This window comes from Anabrus simplex, chromosome 1, assembly GCF_040414725.1.
Source record: "Anabrus simplex isolate iqAnaSimp1 chromosome 1, ASM4041472v1, whole genome shotgun sequence".
Classification (NCBI taxonomy): domain Eukaryota; kingdom Metazoa; phylum Arthropoda; class Insecta; order Orthoptera; family Tettigoniidae; genus Anabrus; species Anabrus simplex.
Window position 1 is genome coordinate 357,462,441 of NC_090265.1, and position 23,411 is coordinate 357,485,851.

The window sequence follows — 23,411 nt, forward strand, 5'->3', positions numbered from 1 at the left end:
GAAACTAGATGGGCAGGAAACGGAGACTTTCAATCAGGGAATTTCAGGGCAATACACACCGGAAATGATAAATGTGGAATGAATGGAGTAGCAATAATCCTAAAAAGTAAATAGTGTCAAAATGTAATGAATACCCTTCATATCGGTGACAGGATTATGATGGTTAAGATAAAAGCTGACCCTGTTGACGTAGTCATTATTCAAGTATATTTTCCAACCACAAACAGTGAAGACGATGTTGTAGAAGAAATTTATGATTGTATTCAAGAACTCCTTGAGTTAGTAGACACCAAAGCTAATATTATCTTAATGGGAGACCTCAATGCTTCAGTTGGTAGTCATGAAAATCTTCGGACTTGGCGAAACAAACTCGAGAGGAGAAAAATTGCTCGAGTTTTGTGAACAACATGAACTATTAATAACTAATACATGCTTTGATGTTCACAAAAGACGACGTTATTCATGGAAGGCTCCTGGAGATAGTAGAAGACATCTGTTATATTGCATAATAGTTAGACAGAGATACAGAAACCAAGTGCTTACCAGTCACAGTTACCCAGGGGTTGATGTAGACAGCGATCATATATTGGTTACAGCGAAGTGCAGTATTAGATTCAGAAAACATAAAGCGTACTGTTCGAAGAAATGGTGTTTGAATAACTTACACATTGCAAATTTGGCTTCAAAATTCAAAGAGAAAACTAATCAACTGAGCAGTGAAAGTACTAGATGGGAAAATGTCAAGAACAGCTTAATGACAGCCGCTTCAGAAATATTGGGTAAAAGAAAATTGGAACCAAAGAAGCCTTGGGTGACTCAAGAAATTTTAGATCTTATTGAACAGAGGAACAAAATGAGACGCAGGGATTTTGAACAACAGAGAGCATTAAAAAATTAATAACAGACAAATATCGCTTAGCAAAAGACAGCTGGATGAATGAAATTGGCGAGGACATTGAAAAAGATTTAAAAGCAGGGAAATCTGATAAGGCATATTTTAAAATAAAATCATTGCAGAACAAGAAAATAACCAGAAGTAATGTGGTTAAAAACAAGGCAGGAAAGATTGCAAATGAAGAGGTAGGTGACCGCTAATAATAATAATTTCGTGTGGCTATTTCTAGCCGAGTGCAGCCCTTGCAAGGCAGACCCTCCGACGAGGGTGGGCGGCATCTGCCATGTGTAGGTAACTGCGTGTTATTGTGGTGGAGGATAGTCTTATGTGTGGTGTGTGAGCTGCTGGGATGTTGGGGACAGTACAAACACCCAGCCCCCGCGCCACTGGAATTAACCAATGAAGGTTAAAATCCTTGACCCAGCCGGGAATCGAACCCGGGACCCTCTGAACCGAAGGCCAGTACGCTGACCATTCAGCCAACGAGTCGGACAGGCGACCGCTGGAAGAAATATATTGAAGAAATATATTGAAAGGTCAGGAAATAGATAACATTCGGAATTATGTGGAGGATGAGAGCCTGATTGAGGTAAAAAGGAAAGGACCACCAATTACAAGAACTGAGTTTAATATGGCTCTACACTTATTAAAAGAATAAAAGAGCCGTAGGTGATGATAACATCTCAACAGAGCTTCTAAAGAACTGTGGAGACATCATGGAAGAGAGTTTGTTTGATATCATTACAAACTGCTATGAAGAAGGAATCATAACACCTGATTTCATAAAGAGCTGGACAATAACACTCCCAAAGAAAGGAAATGCCAAGAACTGTTCAGATTACAGAGCAATAGCCATTCTATCCCATGCTTCTAAAATCCTACTGACAATACTTAAAGGTCGAATCAGCAGGGAAATTGAACAGAATTTAGATGACGACCAATATGGCTTCAGAGCAGGTAAGGGTACCAGAGAAGCAATTCTAGCTCTGCGTCAAATCCTGGAGAGAAGACTGGATGTTAACAGGAAAACTTATGTAACTTTCGTGGATTTAAAGAAAGCATTCGACAAGGTTTTAAGAAACGAGATTTTCACTTCCGGAGGTGCACATGGCCCTGAGGTTCACTCAGCCTACACCAAAAATGAGTACCAGGTTAATTACTGGGGACAAAGGCGGCCGGGCGTAGAGCTAACCACTCAACCCGATCAAGTGCCGAGGTTAGGGATAGTGGAAGCCTTTACCTTCCACCCCTCCAAGGGCCTTCAGGGCCTGTACGGAGATGACTTTGCTTTGCTTTTATTCAACAAGGTTAACTGGAAGTTATTATTTCAAACTCTGAGAACGTTGGGTCTTGATTAGAAGGACAGATGTTTGCTTTTTAACCTGTATAGAGCCCAAAGCACAGAAATAAACATCAATGTAACGACAAGAGAAGCAAGAATAAGAGTGCGGCAAGGCTGTCCCTTATCACCTTATCTGTTTAATATCTTCATAGAATTCGCTATTAGAACAGTAAAAGAAAAAACAAAGGGATACATTTTAATGGCAAACCAATTCATAGTATTCGCTTTGCAGATGAATTGCACTGATAGCTGATTCAAAGCACAAAATGACTAGGATGCTCGATATACTAAACAACACGTTAGAAAAGTTCAGATTAAAAATAAACACAAAGAAAACGAAAACGATGGTCGTTCAAAAGAAGAAGGCTGTGAAAAAATAGATCAGGTTAAAGAAGTTTGTTATCTGGGTAGTGTTATTACCAATGATAATCAGTGCAGAGGTAGTCGGATTTTTGAAGGGCGGAAAAAAGTCCATTCGACACTCCATGTCGTACGATGTCGGCATGTAAAAGATCTCTGGTGATACATTTGGTATTTACCCGACAAAATTAATTAAATCTCAGCCATAGACGCCCAAGAGAGATCCGGTTTACTCTAGGTCCGCTAGATGGCAGACAGAGTAAACCGGAACGTCGAAATTGACGAGCAGACAGCCAGATGGCGTCAATTCGAAATGTCTGCAAACGGTAGCTGAAGCCATACGATTATTATTATTATTATTATTATTATTATTATTATTATTATTATTATTATTATTATTATTATCATCATCAGTGCCTGACAGAAGTCAAAAGAAGAATTGCTATGGCAAAACAAGTGTTTCAAAGCAGGAAAAATCTATTGTTAAATAAGCACATAGGAATTGAAACCAGGAAGAAATTTGTTAAAACCTCTGTATGGAGTGTGCTAACTTTCGGTTGTGAGACCTGGACTTTGGAAAAACAAGCTCAATCAATATTAGAAGCTGCGGAAATGTGGTTCTGGAGAAGACTGGCAGCGACGAGTTGGACAGAAAAAAGACTAATATCCAAATCTTGAATGACGTTAATGAGATTCGGACCTTAATTTATTTTATAGAGCAGAGGAAAGCTAAATTTCTTAGACACATCCTACGACATGACACCTTTCTCCAGAATGTCTTTGAAGGAAAGCTCCTAGGGAAGAAGTCGAGAGGAAGACCACGTGTCTCATAGCGTAGGAACATAATGACTTCGCTTTATTTTGCTTCCTATGTCACGATGAAAAAGACTGCTGAAGACCGTGGGATGTGGCTGCAGCGACAAGGCTTAGCCTTTAGTTAATGGATGGATGGACACTTGATATTTACGTATTTGTCCTAGCGACTGTCCTCCGTTATAATACCATTTCCTATTAATTTCAACTTTCTTAACTGTATTACTTTCTTCCTTAATTTATCCGTATGTATGCAATTACTAATCAAAAAACCTGGACACTCTGTTTTTGAGGAAAAATTCCAAGCTGTTCAAGTGTATGACTTTTGGCCCCGGAAAATATCGAAATATTGATGCATTTTAATGACGGCGCAGACCTTAGTTTCGGGGTAGTTTTCTAAACGGTAAGTCATGTTACAGAACTGATAGCACAATTGCAGTTCAGTTTGGAAGGATCTACAGCTATGGTCCTATGATTTATTGTCGTATTTCGATTGTTGATACCTTAGATAGCGCTGCATTTCTAGGTCATAATCAGATATCTCAAACTCGATTGTGACTGGCATTAGGAATAGGGGCCTGTCTTTATAATGAAAACTTCATCTCTACTGTGAATGGCGGTTGCGAAGTGAGCCTGCCGTGATAGTAGAAACTCCCGTACTCGATTGTGATGGCAGTAGGTAATATGGCCTGTCATTATTGTCAAAACTTCCCCAATGCCTACCTTACATCGGGAATAATGTATGGTGTCCTCCCTGTTTTGTGTTTCGGATAGCGCTACGAGATATGCAATTTCTTACTCATTGTTTTACAGTAATTTACGGAGAAATCCGTATACAATGTAAAATACCGTAGCGAAGTATGGGTACATTTGCTAGTCAATAATACTTTCGGAGATATCGTCCTTTTCATTTTATCGCGCAATCTCCATTCCGAAATATGAAAATGTAAATTACTAGCTTCAGAGCCAGCGCGCTAGCCTCTCACTCAGGATATCAACAGCTTCGGGCTGGAGATAACGGCCGTGTTAAGCCTTCAGAGAAGAGTGGGCGTGTTGTAAGCTTCGCTATTCGATTCACCTCGCTTTTTCTGTATTCCTTCTGTTTACAAGTCTGTTTGTAGTTTCCATGGTAATTTGGTGCATCTCGGCTTTTCTCAATTCAGACTATGAACATTTCGTTCCGCGGGCTACACAATCGAGTAGAGATTAGGGGCAATAGGGATGTGTTTGGAGGTTGCCTGATAATTTGATGCACATCACCTTTAAAAAAATCCGTCTGTGAACATATCGCTGCAAATGCTATGACACAATAATAGTTTTCCAGTGATTTGTCGATATCGGTGTAAAATCTATGATAGCTCATCATGCCGAGACAGAAATCGAATATAGGCCGTAGTACATTGCATTCAAAATCCGTAATCTACACCCGCCAAAGGTATACAATGGGACGCGATTGGTGATGAAAACTGTGAAAAACTGTTTGATTGAAGCTACTATTATGTCCAGGAGAAACGATCTTACAGTAATAACGATAATCCCTATGCTTCTTTCAGATTTGCTTTTTGATTTCAAACGAGTCCAATTCCCGGTAGGAGTCCACTTTCGCTTGACAATAAACAAAGCATAGGGTTAGACACTTATCGTGGCTGCAGGTGATCTCAGAGGATAATATTCTCATGGACGGCTTTAGACGTCTCTTTCACGAGTTACATCACAACGAAATTGTTTCGTGTTCACTATTGGAGGAGGACGCGCAGCTGTGAGCTTGCATTCGAGAGATAGTGGGTTCGAATTCCACTGCTGGCAGACCTGAAGGTAGTTTTCCGTAGTGTCCCATATTCATACCAGGAAAGTGCTGGGATTGTACCTTAATTAAGGCCACGGACGCTTCATTCTCACGTCTAGCCCTTTCCTATCGCATTGTCGCCATAAGACCTATCTATGTAGGTGCGGCTTAAAGCCAATTATTAAAAAATCTACTGTTGGAAAAAACTAATAGGCCTAACGTCGTATACTAGGAATTCTTGTAAGTCCTCGCTTAAAAGATGCCTATTGCCTTAAATTCAGAATTGCTCCCGTGCGAAGCCGGGTCGGGTAGCTAGCTAATGAACAGTGTGTCCAATTATCCAGAGTGTAGAGCGTCTAGTCATTGGCGTGATTAGGTAATCTGGTATTATAAATTGACTGTTGACTGAGAAGTTGAAGAAATGTTTTTGCTTGCATTTACACCGGCCTGACCATCAGACAAGAAGTCAATCTGTGAAGTATTGACTCACGTTGAGCACACCATGAGGATGAGTCCGAATCAGTCATTCGTATTCGATATAGCCGTTCTTCTGTCAGTAAAATGCCATGGACTACCACGTACCATGAAGATCGCACTTTAACTGGTAAGTGGGGAGCACCAAATGTTTTCCCAGAGTTGCTGAAAGTTAATGTTCGAAGGGACTTTTTGAAAAACTGCATATGCGGTGAAAACAATCGATGAAATAAATTACCGTAAACACTACGTGTTAATTGTCCTTCTGGTACTAACTTAGATTGCACCAGATAGCGCCATTCTTATATATAAATGCGGAGATACTTTAGGGTTGTCTGGAGAGTCCAAAGAACAGATGGATTGCGCAAGTTAGTCACAGTAGACCAGTTTTTCAACTAAGCGGATGAGAAACTCCTTTGTTTCATTCCTATTTTTCTTCCACGACTCAAGAAGAGAGCTTGATATTTATTGATGTCATTTGCCAACCCAAGACCACCAGCTGTCGGCTGAAGATACATGGTGTTTCCATGCCAAATGTACCACAAATGTAACACATATTATCCGTCTAGTGAAAGTTGAAGGCAATGATAGTACTTGTGCAAAATACCAGCATTTCATTGTTTTGGGTTGGCTCGGCGTGAAATACTTGCGTATAAAATGAATCGAAAGCCTTACTAATACTCGATGATATTGTGTTCTCCTGTCATTCTGGGTCTTTAACTTTCAATATGAAATATGGTCTGCGGCATTTATAGTCATTTGAACAGCCCAAATCCTTTGGATGAGAGATAGGTTTCGGCATTAGAGTTATTTTGTATAGACTTTTATCTTGTTGATAACAGATCCCAAATTTTGTTGATTCATTGCACTCGTTTTTAGGGCTTATCGCATGTTAAGTATCGTGTTTGTTTACACCGTTTATAGAGGCGGGAGTTGAGATAATGATTCCCAGTCTCCTAAGTGAATATGTTTGGATTTATGATAGGTGAGAGACAACCCATATATTGCACTAAACTGTGCTAGAGCCTTTTTGCATGTGGTGCACATCTTTATCCGATATTAATATTTATTACATCGACAGTTACGCGTAAGCAGCTATCCCGAGCATTGCACTTTCTTGTGTTATACCTCATATTTATTATCCAGCTTTCAGATGGGAGGATCTAAGGCCAAGATAAACAGCACCATCGAATCCGGACATCCTTGTTTTACCGATTTTAATGGGAGTGGTTACAATGTGAAATCCATTAATTTTTACAATCCCAGATATGTTTGTGTATAGACACTGAATGTAAGAGGTTAGTGTGGGACTAAGGCCATGCCATTTCAAACATTTCAGCATATACTGATGATTCACACTGTCGAATGCACGCCGATGGTTTACGGACATTAATAAGCTCTGTGAATGTTTGCGATCGATTGACGCCACATAATCACGCAGAGAGCAGGTAAAACAAAAATTGTTCGACCATGTACTCCACAGTGTTTTACAGGGTGATTGAGGGAGAATAATATTGGTCGTAATCTGTTGACGACAATTCTGGCGAATATTTTGTGGTCATAGTTTAGAAGCGTGATTGGGTGATAATCATCTATAGTAGTAGCTGTAGAGGTCTTCTTTATTAGTATAACAATCCCTCGACGATGGTATTCACAAAGTTGTTTCCTCTGAGGGACAGTTTTCACGAGGTCTTCTCCAATTAACGACCAGCAGACAGAGTAAAATCCTTTGACGTATTACTTTTATAACCTCTTCTTTGGTTATGGGTCCTTCAAGGCTTGAGTTGTCCTCTTCTCTGTGAGGTGTGGCCTTACTGTCAGCAAACAAAATATTTTCATTGTTTTGGGTTGGCTCGGCGTCAAATTCTTGCGTATAAAATGAATCAAAAGCCTTACTAATAGTCGATGATATTGTGTTCGCCTATCATTCTGGGTCTTTAACTTCCAATATGAAAGATGATCTGCGGCATTTATAGTCATTCATTAAATTATATTTATCCGTTGATTTTTGATTGATTCATTGGGTCCTTGCATTCGTTGGTGATATATAGCAATTATTTTTGCTTTAAAGCGGTTGATTTTACTTCTTCTCTCAGATTATTTAGCTTATGGTGATGGCAGATAGTTTTCCTGTAAGTCATAAATACACCTTAAATAGAAGTTTTGTTGTTGTTCTACGTCTTGATAAATTTCTTAAGGTTTCCGCTTAAAGAAATATTTAATTTGCCGCTTTACATACCGATCCTACCCGACAGCACACTGTTGATATCTAGTCTTAACTCCATTCTTCCGAACGTAATTTTCTACAAGGACACTAGCTTTCTGAAGACAATTTATGTTTATCTTTCAGTAATAACGCCCTCTAGGTATGAAAATTATATTTAATCCTTTAACGTAGGATGACGGCTGCATGATCAGAAAATGTAGCTGGTACTACTTCTACACGGCTTATTTCATTAGCTAACAAGGAAACCCTTTCATCTGTAACTCTCCGGTATGATTGATATTTCGTACTACTTCAGTAGGAATGTTTTATTCAGCCATATCAAAATTAGATGCCCAATAATATATTTAGCACCTGTTTGGGGGTGTCAAAGTTTGCTCATTTGAGCATCGCATAGACAGGAGCGGGAAGCCGAGACTAGGGAAGTAATGTGTGTGCGAGAGACAAAGAGTGACGTGTGTCAGATGAGCTAGCCACACATGTCGCCTCTACCTGCTTCCCGCCCCCCACACCTGTCTATGCGATGCTCAAATGAGCAAAATTTGACACTCCGAAACTGGTACTAAATATACGACTGGGCATCTATTTTGATATGGCCGAATGAAATATTCCTACCTAAGTCGTACTAAATCTCTATCAGATCGGAGACTTACAGATGGTAGGGTTCCCTTGTAAGTTCTGCGGGACATAAAAGCGATCCAGTCTTGCCGCCGAATTTGAAGAAAAGAAAATAAATCCTGGAGTATTGTTTTATCACCCAAGCATCACTCATTTGGAGATACGTAACTAGAGTTCGGCATGACTTGAAGGGACCTGTGCCAATAGAATTCATCCCCCATCACATATATGTAGTCAAGGAACGTAGTAAATAGGTTAGGTCTGACTGAAAGAATTCGTTCCTATCCTGGCGTTTGCTGCTCCCAGATGGCGCATAAACATTGTAAAAGGTAATCTTCCACTCATTCTACGACCGAAAGAAAGCTTCTCATCGATTGCAGTTTTTATCTTTTCAAGAAGTGGCTTTACGTCGCACAGACACAGATAGGTCTTACGGAGACAATGAGACAGGAAAGGGCTAGGAGTGGGAAGGAAGCGGCCGTGGTCTTAATTAATGTACAACCCCAGCATTTGCCTGGTGTAAAAATACCAGGGGTGCCGACAGTGGGGTTCGAACCCACTATGTCCCAAATGGAAGCTAACAGCTGCACGCCCCTAACCGAACGCAGAACTCGCTGAGTGCAATGCCTGACGTAGTAATAACAGCAGTTTATCACTTCCAGTGTTTACATAAACATTGTAATTGTACACTGAAGAGGTCCGCCTCTGTGGTGTAGTATTAGCGTGATTAGCTGCCATCCCCGGAAGATCGGATTCTTTCCCGGCTCTGCTACGAAATTTGAAAAGTGGTATGAGGACTGGAACGGGGTCCATTCAGCCTAGGGAGGTCAACTGAGTAGAGGGGATTTCGATTCCCACCCCAGCCATCCTCGAACTGGTTTTCCGGTAAATGCCGGGATGGTACCTAACTTAAGGCCACGGCAGCTTCCTTCCCTCTTCCTTATCTACCCCTTCCAATCTTCCCATCCCCCCACAAGGGCTCTGTTCATCATAGCAGGTGAGGCCGCCTGGGCTAGGTTTTGGTCCTCCTCCCCAGTTGTATCCCCTGACCGAAAGTCTCACGCTCCAGGACACTGTTCTTGAGGCGGTAGACGTGGGAAAAACCAACTCTGGAGGGTAAAGAGATTAAGAAGAAAGAAAGAAAGAAAGAAAGAAAGAAAGAAAGAAAGAAAGAAAGAAAGAAAGAAAGATACTGAAGAGACATCATTGAGGGAGATCTCCTGTAGCGTTACGATATCTATATCATGACACTGTAGACATTTTAGTACAGCATGCATTTCATATGTTGAAGAATTGTTATTGAAGTTGACTGTCCCCATTGTTATTTTGAGGGTCATGACACTACAACAGAGAGATAAATAGAATGCAGTCAACATATCGATATTCTAACGGATTGTTTCTTCGTCCCGGTCTAGAAAGCCAAGAATAACGGCCGAGAGGATTCGTACGACACATCGTAATATGAATTCCTTCGGGCTGAGCAGCGGTCGCTTGGTAGGCCAAGGCCCTTCAAGGGCTGTAGTGCCATGTGGTGGGGGTCTTCGTAGTTATTGCCGGGGCAGATAATCCTTGCTTGTTCGTCCCTCCCTGGTACGGATGGGTTCATCGTTTGCTAGCTGACTGGCCTACGTTTTGCTGACCTGGGAGATGTTTTGTTATTTCAGGCGATAATTCTGTTACAGGGTCTACTTCCGTATCTATTCCTCCTCCAGTTCCATCTGACTGTACCACGATTATAGATTGGAATGGTTCTGTTCATTATTCACAGACCTATCCAGATCAGACGAAGATAATATATTATTTTCCTGAGGGCGCTGGGTCGCAGTTCTGATCTTATCAACGGTTGGAGAAGGCCATTATATCATTTTGTTGGTCTTCCTGTCTCAATGTGTTAGTGATCGCTTCATTTTCTTCTAAAACTCCTTGATCTGATACGTGCATGTCCTTGGTATTTAATGTATCTTCGACTGAGATGGTATCTGAGCCTGAACTGTCATACGACTGTAATGTAAGTTGGTCCCCTGCAGGTGCATTACCTATGTGCTGTGAACTGTCATTTAACACTGGTGTTCTTACTATTTTTTTACATACGTCGATGTGTTCCAACATACTATCGTGACTTGTACCTGGTATTGTAGGGTTGATGTTTTCCTCTATATTCTTGTCTGCTGTGCCATTCTCTATACTGTTCCGTATGCACGAAAGTTTGTTTACATCCGTGAGAGCTGGTCCTGTTATCTGACCACGGGATGTTAAAAGAGGGAAGTTTGAATAGATTGTTCATTGTGAGGTGTGTTCTGGATACCACTGTGTTTTTGGTGCTAGTGAAGATAGTGGAAACAATTATTCCGAATATGGGAAAATCTTCCAAACGATAAAAATGTTGCTCCTGTCCGGGCTAGGTTACATATCGTCGCTGCGGTATATAAACCGGCAATATGACGATACTCTTCCTATCCATTATTTCCCTTAAGACTGCTCTCGCCTCCCAGCCACATACTGATATGCAGTCCAACAAAATAATATCGTTGTGTTCATTTTCCTATGCTATGGTGTAAAGGAAAACGAACCTTAAGTTCACCATACTCTAGGAGTGGGTAAATATGTCATAAAAACATACATCCCTACAGTACGGTGCAGTAAGGTTCATTTTCTTTTACACACGCACATAGGAAAATAAACTCAAAGAAAATTGTCCTGATGGACTCCATATCAATATGTGGCTGGGAGGCGTGACGAGTCTTAAGGGAAATAATGGATAGGAAGAATATTGTCACATTCGCGGTTTTGACATAGAGGTGACGATATGCCTCATAACTCGCTACGTTGATGTTTGCATGAATAAGTTATTCAATTGACATCTGAAGTACACTTTTTCCTGTATCAACCCGATAGCGATATCTATTTGACCTGCTGTATTTTTCCACGATTGTGGAGTATTGCACCCGCTCGTTCTGTACTTCCAGCGATATGTTCAACAATCTTACTGAAGCCTTGAGCTTACCATTCCATCGTTGGTCAGCCACAGCTGCTGCAGTAGAGCAATATCGAACTCTTAAATCCTGGGGTCGTAGCGGGAATATTTCAGTCACGATCCTAACCAAACGATGGGGTTCAGAAGTTAGCCTAACTACTTGAATTGAGGAGCGAATATGTGCTTACTAACTTTTATTGAATTATCAAAATTGAAAAATTAAAAAAAAATTATAAAATCATTCATCAAGAAAATTTAAGTCATTCAACCTTTCAACGCAGTCACATTGCATTGCTTGAGTTTTATCAGTTACATTTATCGAAGAACTTTCTTCGGAGAAAAGTAGAAATATCACAGATTAGTGGACAGCGAAAACTAGGAAAACGAAAATAAAACCTGAAAACCGGGCACCTATTGATCCAAAAGATAACTGAGAGTTAATCCACACGATCCGTGGAAAATCTGACCTTCAAAAGTAGAGTTCAAGATTTACATTTAATTAAGGTTATCCACCAGTCAAATACCCTGTCGGATATGGGAACACCCGCCGAATGGACCATTAATCGAACCAAATTAACTGTCAGTTGCTTTGGATAGGTTGCGAAATACTACTGGAAAGCATGGTGTTCACTACAAGTTAACAGCAGCAGTCATAATTAAAAAATAAAAATTCCACCATGTATTGTCATCTCGTGACCCCCTTAAGTTATGGAATAATCCCGATGCTGAAACACGCATCATTCAAACAGCTGTTCAGAAGGAACCAACAACAACTCTATCCGAGAGGATCTTACGTTACGTCGTTCTGAAGGAACAAAACGGCGAAATGCAGGAAACACTTATCCATTATGCATTTAGAAGAAATGCTAAACACTGAAGTTAAAGAAAAAGTGGTAAGTCACTTGAAAAACCAACCTTCATGTTATAAACGGTTACATTAAGTTTAATAAACTAACAATCCACATCATAAAATAAAATCCAAAATGCCAAACAATCTAAAGAAGTCTTTCCATTTTACAAAAATAGGACTACCGTTACAAATCCGTCTACTTATGTTTGTCCAAATAAACTAACTACAAGTTATTGATAGATAAAAGTCATACCTATTTAAAAATGAAAGAACGAAAATTGAAAATAAAATCTATTCACAGCTGACGAATCGAAACCGCATTCGTAACTCAAGTCTCACATAAATAAGCTAAGTGTCAACACGCACACTATCAAAGCAATCGGACGCCTGAACGACAAAATAATTAAGTCCGAATATAATTTAAAATACTAAAGTTCAATGAACTCAAACGCGCGTGGCAAACAGCAGTAAATAATAAATCACCGTTAGCTCAGTATCCAATGCTGGACAGCCCTCACGTTCATGCCACTAGTGGTTCCATAAACTTATATAAACACCTTCCAGCTGGTAAGGGCTGTGCCGAAACATGGCCTCAATATTACTGTGCTAACACTCTTTGCATTACATACACTACTGCAGACACTACCATGTTCAAGTCACTTCGCTAAAACACCTAACCTAAGACTTTAATATATACAGACGACACCCTAAATCTATCGTCAAGCCTACATAGTGTCTACACACCCTAACAATAACATCTATATACACTCACGAATCCTAAACCTGTAGTTGAGCGTAAATGGGGAAGTCTATTCATCATTATATTCCTATAATACGCGTAACGTCCTAAATCTATTGGGATGTCTGCTCATTCTCTAAAATGTCAGGCGAAATCGTGACTTCAAACACACTCTTTGATATTTAGCTGGAAACCTTGTCGAAACTATAGCACACGATGAAACGAATCTGGCCACAGAATGAACGCAAGTCTGGATATGCAACTAAGTCTCTATCTCGTCAATAAAACGTGAAGTTGAAAATAAATAACGCGCGGCTACACAATCCACGACTCAAACACGATCTCGACATACGCAGTCAGCACACCTCTAATTTCACGTGAATATCGCCAAAACAGTAATCAACACCATCGCAAAAATACACACTGTAATTCTAGGGTGAGGCCCAAAAATCGCCTACCATCTCACTATTCCAAAAATCTCCATCCACGAAATATCCAGTAAAGCAAAATTTAATTAATCTACAAGCCAAACTATCACTTTAATAACGTCCAATATCTCATCCCACAATGTTTCCGATTTAATATTAATCTCGACTCGTAATATAAGAAATATACTGAATGGAAACTTATTACAACAGTTAATAACACCAACCGTGTGTTCAGAATGCCCTTCTCCTTGAGGTCGCGTACTATAACATTCATTATGCTGACTTTACATAAATCGTCATTTGGACTTAACTGCCAAGAGCTACAATCTTCTACAGAAATTGTTTTTCACGGGGAGTTCTTGACTTGAAATCATAATGTGCGTCACAAAGCACTCACTTCGAACCAACATTCACCCGGTCAGCAGTACCGGATTGCTACCGGAATCTCAATAGAGCCTGCCTTAGAAATATCATATTTAATATACAGCGTGTATCAAATATTCATCTTCATCGCCTGTCATCACGGCGGCATTACTTATGAAATACAGGCTTCCTATGCCTTCAACATCTACACCACTATTCTCTCGACATATCATTCCGACACAATCCATTCCTTCCTATTTCAAAACCTTTCAAACCTCGAATACTCCCATGACGAACAATTTTATAAGAGTCTTTTAATTTTCTTAAATTACGACGTCGGTCCTCGAAGATAAAATAACATACCGTGATTTCCCATATCACCATCATACCCGGTGTCACAAAAATTAACTTCCCACGAATAAATATAACTTTATCAGACTTCACTGGATTTCGAGACGAACGCAAATCTTACTCAACATTACTGTTAAATACAAATTTAACATCGAAAATTTTTATCCTGCTGTAAATATTATTATTATTATTATTATTATTATTATTATTATTATTATTATTATTATTATTATTATTATTATTATTATTATTATTTCGTCTAAGAATATCTTATGAACTCAAGGATATTCGAAATTATTGTATTCACCACGACTACATGATCGTTATCACCTTCCTTTGCTCAGTTTGAACAATATCTCAAAGAATTTTAACACATCATTTAAACTTCGCATTTTACAGTTTCTCAACGTGAATTTTACTGCCCTAAAGAGTTTGACACGACGACCAGAAATATAACACTTTAGCCTGATCATTATTAAATACTAATTCGACACACGCACTGGAAAATGTTATTGGGACAAACAAATTCGATCTACAACATTAATACAAATATAGACAGACCTGTAACAAGTAGTCACCTCGCAGATTCTGGCTTCATTTTGCCAGCTGACCTCGGATTTAGCCACTCATGGCTACAGGATACATCGTCTTCTTATAGATAACTTAAAAATACACAGATTTTACACTCGCTATCGATTAACAACGCAAATGACGCACTGACGCACTTCCTTCGTTTTTTTTAGCTTGCGGCGGGCCTCCCTCTCTACTGGCGACTGCGACTGTTTCCCAAGACTCTGCTCTAGTTCAACCTAATAACCGGCCAGGTGTTTCAATAGATAACAAAATCAGACTTCTCTCTGACTAGCCTCCAAACTCCCGTTGACAATATCAAACACACAAAATGTAATAAGAGGAAATCAGCTACGTATTTTAAACAGATATCTATGCCTTCACAGTTTTCGTCGGCGGAAGCTCAGGAAAATTTCTATCACCTTCAATTTAATACTCTACTTGAACCATCGACACGAATATGTAACTTATTTTAAGAAATAAACCCCGCACTTTCTTGTAGACGAGCGACGTGGGTTCCACCGTCCAGACCTTCAGATAGGATGTGTCAATGTAAGTGGAGGGGATTTCTTTTATACCCTCCGAGAGGACGCTACCCTCACCATGAAGCTTGGTGGTGCAATATCCTAATTCCACATCCGCTGGACCAACTTTCTTGAAATTTATTCCAGAAATTCAGACATAATTATAATTAATTATGGTGTTAATTTTATATTTTGCCCATACTTGCAACGAGCATAATAAATTTATTTCTGACATGTAACTTCGCGGTCTTTTTTCAGAGATGACCTCGGCACGTGTAGCGAATCCGCGAGTATGCCAACTTTCCTCCAGGCTTAATTGCATTTAAATTCACCCTGTGGATTCTGTCTTCATGTAATGTTTATTAATAATTTCGATCCTTTATTCCTGGATTAACCATGTCGCTAAAATCTCTCGTTGTGAAGCAAAATTGCTAAATTAGTCAGTCCTAGATATCAACCGAAGTGTCCCGGCATTTCACGAGAGGATGGCTCGCTCGTCACGGTGAGTTCTGTTCCCACGGGGGAGCGAGACTCACAAAATAAAACATGGCTACTCTCAAAAAAGTTGTTTTTAGCTGAAATAAATAACTGTAATTATTTTTCATCGTAGAATTATGGGTTCAGTACAGTCGTTACTGTTACTGAATCGCCGTTCATTAGTGTAAGAGAAGTTGTACATTCCAAACGAATTTAAGTACTTTTGATAGCTTTTAGGCAGGCTTCAGTCTGTTTTCCTACAAATTGGATGATTTGTAGTTCATCATATAAGCCTACATTTACAAATTCATTTATCCACTGGTGAATTTCATGGGCTATTGGTCTCTGTTGCTCCTTGCCGGATATCACTTTCAGTATATTTTGTCGTGTAATTTTCGATGTCATTTTGCCTAGATGTATTCTCTCAAGAGCTTCAACTACAAGACGTAAAATACACTGACACTACCGCCCTCGTCAAGTTATCAGCGGACCGCCCAGACAACCTGCTTGGCCGTATGTTAAAGTAAGAGTGATGCCCACTAGATACGACGCTGTCTGTAAAATTAAACATCATCATAACAGTTACTCGCTCGTGAATATTAAAATGCCTTCCGAGTGGTTTAATGTAGCCGATCATGAATACTTAAAGTCTGTACTCTGGAATATGTGAAGTATGGTCACGCATACCGCCACTCGGAAGAGTATGGAGACTGATAGCGAATGCTCCCTTTATTTTCTTTCAGCGGATCTCAGAAAGAAAGAAAGCGGGTCAATATTACTCTCATGGTCCCAAATACCGTTTCATGCATAACCAAAACTCCGGTGGAACACACCTGACTTCTCGTAGACTATCATATAAAAATATTAGCTGATGTACCCGTGCTTCGCTACGGAATTCTAGGTTAGGTAGTGTACATGTTGTGAGCAAGATTGTATTAAATTGCATAGCTCTTAACGTTACCCCAGAAACGCGACGGGGAAGTCACCAAACTTCTTTTTTCATATGTAGACTGGTTTTGGGAATTTTCACTGCAATGGGAGACCCGCTTGCCTAAAATCAGTCACAATCAGGTTGGGGAGTTTTCATTATAATGGCAGACACTCACTCTCCGCCTGCCTTTTTACATCCCAACTGAAATCAACATAGTTCATTACAATGCCGTCAGTAGGAATGCCGCGATTAAAAGGAATGGTTTCGTATGAAATACTCAATCAAATGAAAAACCACACATTTTCTCACTTGTAACGAATATTGGAGAGTCGCAGAGCAAAAACTATTCCCTTTTACATCTGTTTTCTAGTAGTACCCGATGAGTCGGAAAATAATTCATTACACTGGCGGCGGAAAATCAACAATAATCCCACCTATCGGAGTTGAGTGGCAGCATAAGAGACAAAGAATATCACAACAAACAATGGTCAATGTAATGTTATTTTTGATCAATGTTATGCGCTTTCGATATTGTAGGCCTTCACATTTTGTTTTCTTCCGACTCTAAAATACTACTGTTATCATAGCTGGTACGGTAAAACTGAATACAACATAAATGATCGGAAATTGTATTCTCTATAACTTTTGTTATGTAGTACTTTTCGTTAGGACCAATAACATAGGTATTTAAAAATTACATTTTAGACGCCTTCCCTAAACTACCATTTCACTCAGCGTAAATGAAAAGATTTATAGCCTAGATTGTAGTGGCTCATCCCCCAACTTTATATACCGATTTTTATTTAATTCTCTTCAACCGTTTTCTCGTGGTGCGTGTACAGACAGACAGACAGACAGACAGAAATTACGGAAAAGTAAAAAATGCATTTTCTTGTTACTGTGGACATGACCGGTTCAGAAATACCATTATTTTCAAATTCTGAGCAATTTACAGACAACATTCTTATTTTATATTATATATATATAGATTAGTACCTACCTTGTTGGCCGTGCGGTTAGGTTGCGCGCAGCTGTGAACTTGCATCCGGGAGCTAGTGGGTTCGAACTTCACTGTCGGCAGCCCTGAAAATGGTTTTCCGTAATCTCCCACTTTCACACCAGGCAATTGCTGGCGACCTTAATTAAGGTAAGGCCACGGTCACTTCCTTCCCACTCCTAGGCCTTTCCAATCCCATGGTCGCCATAAGACCTATCTGTGTCGGTGTGACGTAATATAAATTTGTAAATATATATATATATATCAGTATGCAACCTTTTATTTTCAGTAGGAAACATGTTTTATTTTTGCATGAACTTCACATAATAACATTATTAAAATTATGAAAATAACACCATTTATTTATTTATTTATTTATTTATTTATTTATTTATTTATTTATTTATTTATTTATTTATTTATTTATTTAGCGTATGGCCCATACAATCAAATTGAGTTTAGATATAAATTATATACATATTTTTTGGCAGCCAGTCTATCACTACGATCTCCTGGCAAAAATTTACAGCATTAATACTGCAGTATTTATTACAATAATGACACTTTTATAAGTATTACTGATAACAATAAAATAATATGCAATAATATCACTCATCCGAGTGAAGAACAGTCGCGGCTAGTGTAAGAACTGAGACATCGGCTTCGTATCCAATACTGTATTCTGACATTTGCAAAACCTAAACAAATACACCAATACTCGAACATTAAGGAAGCTTGTCCGTCAGTCGTATTGTAATTATAATAAAATGGCTGTTGTTTGTCCCTTATGCTTTTCAATATTTGTATAGAACAGGCGGTAGAGGAAATCAAAGAGGAATTTGGAAAGGCAATCACAATCCAATGAGAGGAAATCAATGCCCTGAGATTTGCAAATGATAGTTTTATTTTATCTGAATCTACATCAAGGCATCTCAGGGTGCATGCACTGTGCACGGTACAAAACACGACTTCGCTTTGTTGACCAGAGTGCAGACCCCCCACTCCTCGATTTGAAGCAATAGCGCTTACTCTCTCTTTCCTCACACGTGTCTCGCTCGCTCCCCCTGTCTCCCTCTTCCTCACTTGCTCCGTAGCGCTCCAAATCCGTGCTGAGTTGAGCCGAGTAGAGCCGAGTAGAGCCGAGCTTAGCCGATAGCCCAGAGACGAAGCGTTGGTCCGAGCCGAGCCGAGCGGGACCAATGCACACTGCACGGAGCTCTTGCGTCTCGATTTGCATGCGTGAGATTTTGGGCGTTTGAGAGGCCCAGTTACAGAAAATCTGGATAAATTGTTGAATGGTATGGACACAGTCTTGGAACAGTGCAAGATGAAAATAAATAAATCCAAAACAAAAGGTCGAACTAAGTCAGGGAAATGAAGCCCCAACGAGAGTAGATAAATATTGTTTGTTGGGTAGCAGAATAACTAACAGTGGCAGAAGTAAGGAGGACATAAAAATGCAGACTAGTACAAGCAAGAAAGGCCTTTCTTAAGAAAAAAATTCGCTCACTTCGAACATTGATATAGAAATAGAAAGACGTTTTCAACACTTTCGCCTGGATCGTGGCATTGTATGGAAGCGAAACATGGACTACAACTAGTTCAAAAAGAAAGAGAACAGAAGAGTTTGAAATGTGGTGTTATAGAACGATGGTGAAGCTAAGATGGTTAGATCGAATCACAGATGAAGAGATACTCAATCGAATTAGTGAGAGGAGATCGATTTGGTGAAATTTGACGAGAAGAAGAGATAGAATGATAGGACACCCAGGACTTGTTCAGTTGTATTTTTATGGAAGTGTAGGCGATAAGAACAGCATGGGTATACGAAGGTATGAATATAACAAAAGGATTAGAGTATATACAGGATGTAGTAGTTATGTACAAATGACAAGGTTGGCACATGATAGGGTGGTATGGATAGCTGCATCAAACCAGTCTACGGACTGATGACCCAAACAACAAAAGAACAACAGCAACCAACAGTACAAACACACTCAAAGACTGTTTTGCCATCATGTTCAAAAAGATTCTCATACACTTTTAGAACTAGGACATTTTGAACTATCCTGCGATCTCCCGATTGCAGCACTCAAAACAACTCACGGATTGATAAGTACTCTGCTTCAAGGCAAACTGTCAAATGCAGTGCTACCAGACTGTCGTTAACATTTTTCCCTACTACAAAAAGAGAATGTTCCCTTTTTTAAAGAAAATTCTTTGCGCCAAAATTTGCTACGTCTAGTATAACGATTAATCCTGTTGTAAATGTAGAAGTGGAATTAAATAAATGAATACCAATGAATATATAATGGCCTGAAAAACAACTGCGTATAGAAGAATGCCAGAAACGGGTTCCTTACAAAAGTGGAAGCTCACTCTAATTGTTAAAAATGTGTTCTCTTCTATTCATCGGTCTTGAAATCACAGATTTCTCGCTAAGTTCATTCATTGTGGTTAGACACTGAATGTACCTATGTTACGGCCTTATTTCTTTGTGTTTAAATAACACGAAGTCGGCCCCGTGGCGTAGGGGTAGCGTCCCTGCCTCTTACCCGGAGGCCCCGGGCTCGATTCCCGGCGAGGTCAGGGATTTTTACCAGGACTTGAGGGCTGGTTCGAGGTCCACTCAGCCTACATGATTAGAATTGAGGAACTACCTGACGGTGAGATAGCGTCCCCGGTCTATAAAGCCAAGAACAACGGCTGAGAGGATTCTTCGTGCTGACCACACGACACCTCGTAATCTCAGGCCTTCTGACTGAGCAGCGGTCGCTCAGTAGGCCAAGGCCCTTCAAGGGCTGCAGTGCTATGGGTTTTTTAAATAACACGAAACATCATCGCAATTTCACAATTGTGTTTTCATACCCAAATATCATGAAATGTCGTTACTACTTGTTATACTGGGTTTTTTTCTTAGCTGGCTCCGCAGCACCACTCAGAGCAATTTATCTTTCGGCAAATGAGTCACCCGGCTATCGCCTTCCGTGCGTGTTCCCCTGACACACGGAGAAAGCAATAAAAAAGCCCTGTACTTCATCATTGTTGGTTTTTCAAGTTGCCTCTGCAGGCAATAATCTGTCAACTTGAAGCCCAAAAGCACACAGATGAAAATGTCCTTATAGGGGTTTAAGAAAATTACCCTTTCTTTCGCTCACTGCAATTTTTCTGTTTTTAGTAATTTTTCCTTACGCCGAGGGAAATTATCCTCCATCTGGCAACACTGCCCAACTGTGTAGCGTCAACGTGTTTTTTGCCTTCATTGACCAGCCATCTATGACACTGTTTGCGCAGAAGGCTTGCTTTTCACTGCCATTTCGTAGATTTCGTGTAGGGACTAGTTCCCGCTCCACCACTTTTGCATCCAGGCTAGAAATTTAACATCATGAGCTCTTCCATTTTTTCATGACTTATTTAAGCATTTGCAAACAACACCACTGGAGAAACTGCAGTATTTAGTAAAATCCTCACTCACGCAGACATAATGATAAAAGGAGCTTTGAAAGTAATTTTGTAACTACCATCTGACTCACCTGACTCCAAGATCTACTGTACACTCAATAGATGTACAAAGTCTTGGATGTTTTAGAACTGAATGCGAGGCCATTCTCCAATAACTATACGGACTTAGGTGCTTAGCAAAGTTAGCAAACCCTTACGTAAAAACCATACATCAACAAAAGAGATAAAGCAATCGATGTTCTTAATTTACGGATTGAGCTTAGAGACAGGGAATACAAGATATGGTGCATCTACCACATAAGGGTAAAAGTGTAATACTTTAGAAAGAGGGTAGAAGCCAGGATGGTAGCCGCTGTCGGCGTTGCCACTGCGAGACCGAAACCCTACCTCTCGAACTCGGTTTTTGCCCTTATCATAAAGACCTCCGGAATATTCAGAACGTTCGATACATCATTCTTGATGAATTAACAGGAATACAAGGCGGATCGACATCATAGCATTTAAACCTGGATACATTCTGGTTCCAACAGTGCGTTTAGAATTGCCTCGGAACAATCTGAAAAGCTTGAGGAGGAGAAGTGTACCAATACTTTAAAAATTAGGCAAATTTATTGAGTATTTAAAGCTACTCTAAGGTTGGTGGATAGCATACATGTTTTCCAAGCGTTACCTCTCTTTGGCCAACAGCTTCCTGCCTTTAATTATTTCTACAAATTGTATTCCTGCTCTTCCTTTGCTCCTACTACCCTCCGGCTTCTCTTCAAACAGGGTACTGTATCACTCAAAATGACAAAGCAAGTGGCGATCGAAGTGATTTTTTCTCCTGTCGAAGGTTTCAACCGAGGTGCGTGTCTCATTTGCTCATTCGGCTACGTTCTCGTTTGTGAATCTATCAGTCCAAGGCATACCCTGATTTTCAATACATCCACTTTTCGCAGGGTCCATGTTTCTGACCCATAGTTTACAACAGTCAATACAAAACGTTTCAGGAAATGTTTTCGTACCCCCCATGTTGATGGTCTTCGAGAAATTTTCCTTCATATATATATTACAATTTGCTTTACACACCGACACAATTAGGCCTTAAAGCGACGATGAAATAGGCTCAGGAGTGGGAAGGAAGCGGCCGTGGATTTAATTCACGTACAGCCCCAGCCTTTGCCTGGTGTGAAAATGGAAAACTACAGAAAACCATCTTCAAGGCTTACGACAGTAAGCACCCGGATGCAAGCTCACAGCTGCGCGCACTTTACCGCACGGCTAACTCGCCCGGTCAATCTTCCTTTGGCTGTACAGTTCGAGAGTTCACTTCTCTCGTATGTTTTCCATGTAATCAGACTTCCTAGGTATTTGAATTCCTTTACTTGACAATTTGGTCATGATACCGTGTCTTATATCTGTTTATCATTGAGAAGTAGAAAAATACAAGTAATAAAAAAAGAAATAATAAGCAGTAAAAAGCTCATTCAGTGGTGATTTGTGTCCTATCATGTGCTCGTAAATCTAGGATATCGCTACTAGTGCGTTAAATATATTTTAAATCTACAAAATTTAGACTAAATATCATCTCATCGAAAAATGATCCTGGATTCCTTCCAAAATAATTATTTAAATACGTGCCTGGAATTTACTGGAGATAGTGAATGTGAGCACTGTCAGAGACTGTAAGAAACACGCGATCGCTGAATACATCTCACAAGCTGTTAGCCCCTGAAAAAGAGGGATAAAATTAGAGGCGTGCATGGATCGTACTTCCTCCTGAGTAGATAAAAAACAGCACCATGTAGCTAACAGAATACAGCCATATGCGGAGGTTCAGTCGCGTATCATGAGCAAATATGTAGAGAAATGATTTCTTTCTCTATAACTTACAAACCAGTTGTGCTGTTTTATTATTCGACCAATTCCTAAGACTTCTAGACCATTTTCACAGTTTTATATGCTTTCCTTCTGGCGTAAAACTGCACGTAACGTGGCACTGATTCTTAAGTGGCAATATAGTCTGTGTCCATAGGAATTTGTCAGTCTTATTCCGTTACTCTAAGATTAACGTCATAATAACCGAAGGGCTCTAACTTTGTTCTAAATTATATAAAAATGTTTTTCTTGTATTCTTACTGGAATTTTCGACAAAATAGTGCTGCGAAAATATTGCATATCATTCGACTGGGAAGACTTGGGAGTAAGGATACGAGCTGCTCGACTAAGCGGTATGTTCCGATGTGTCAGTGGA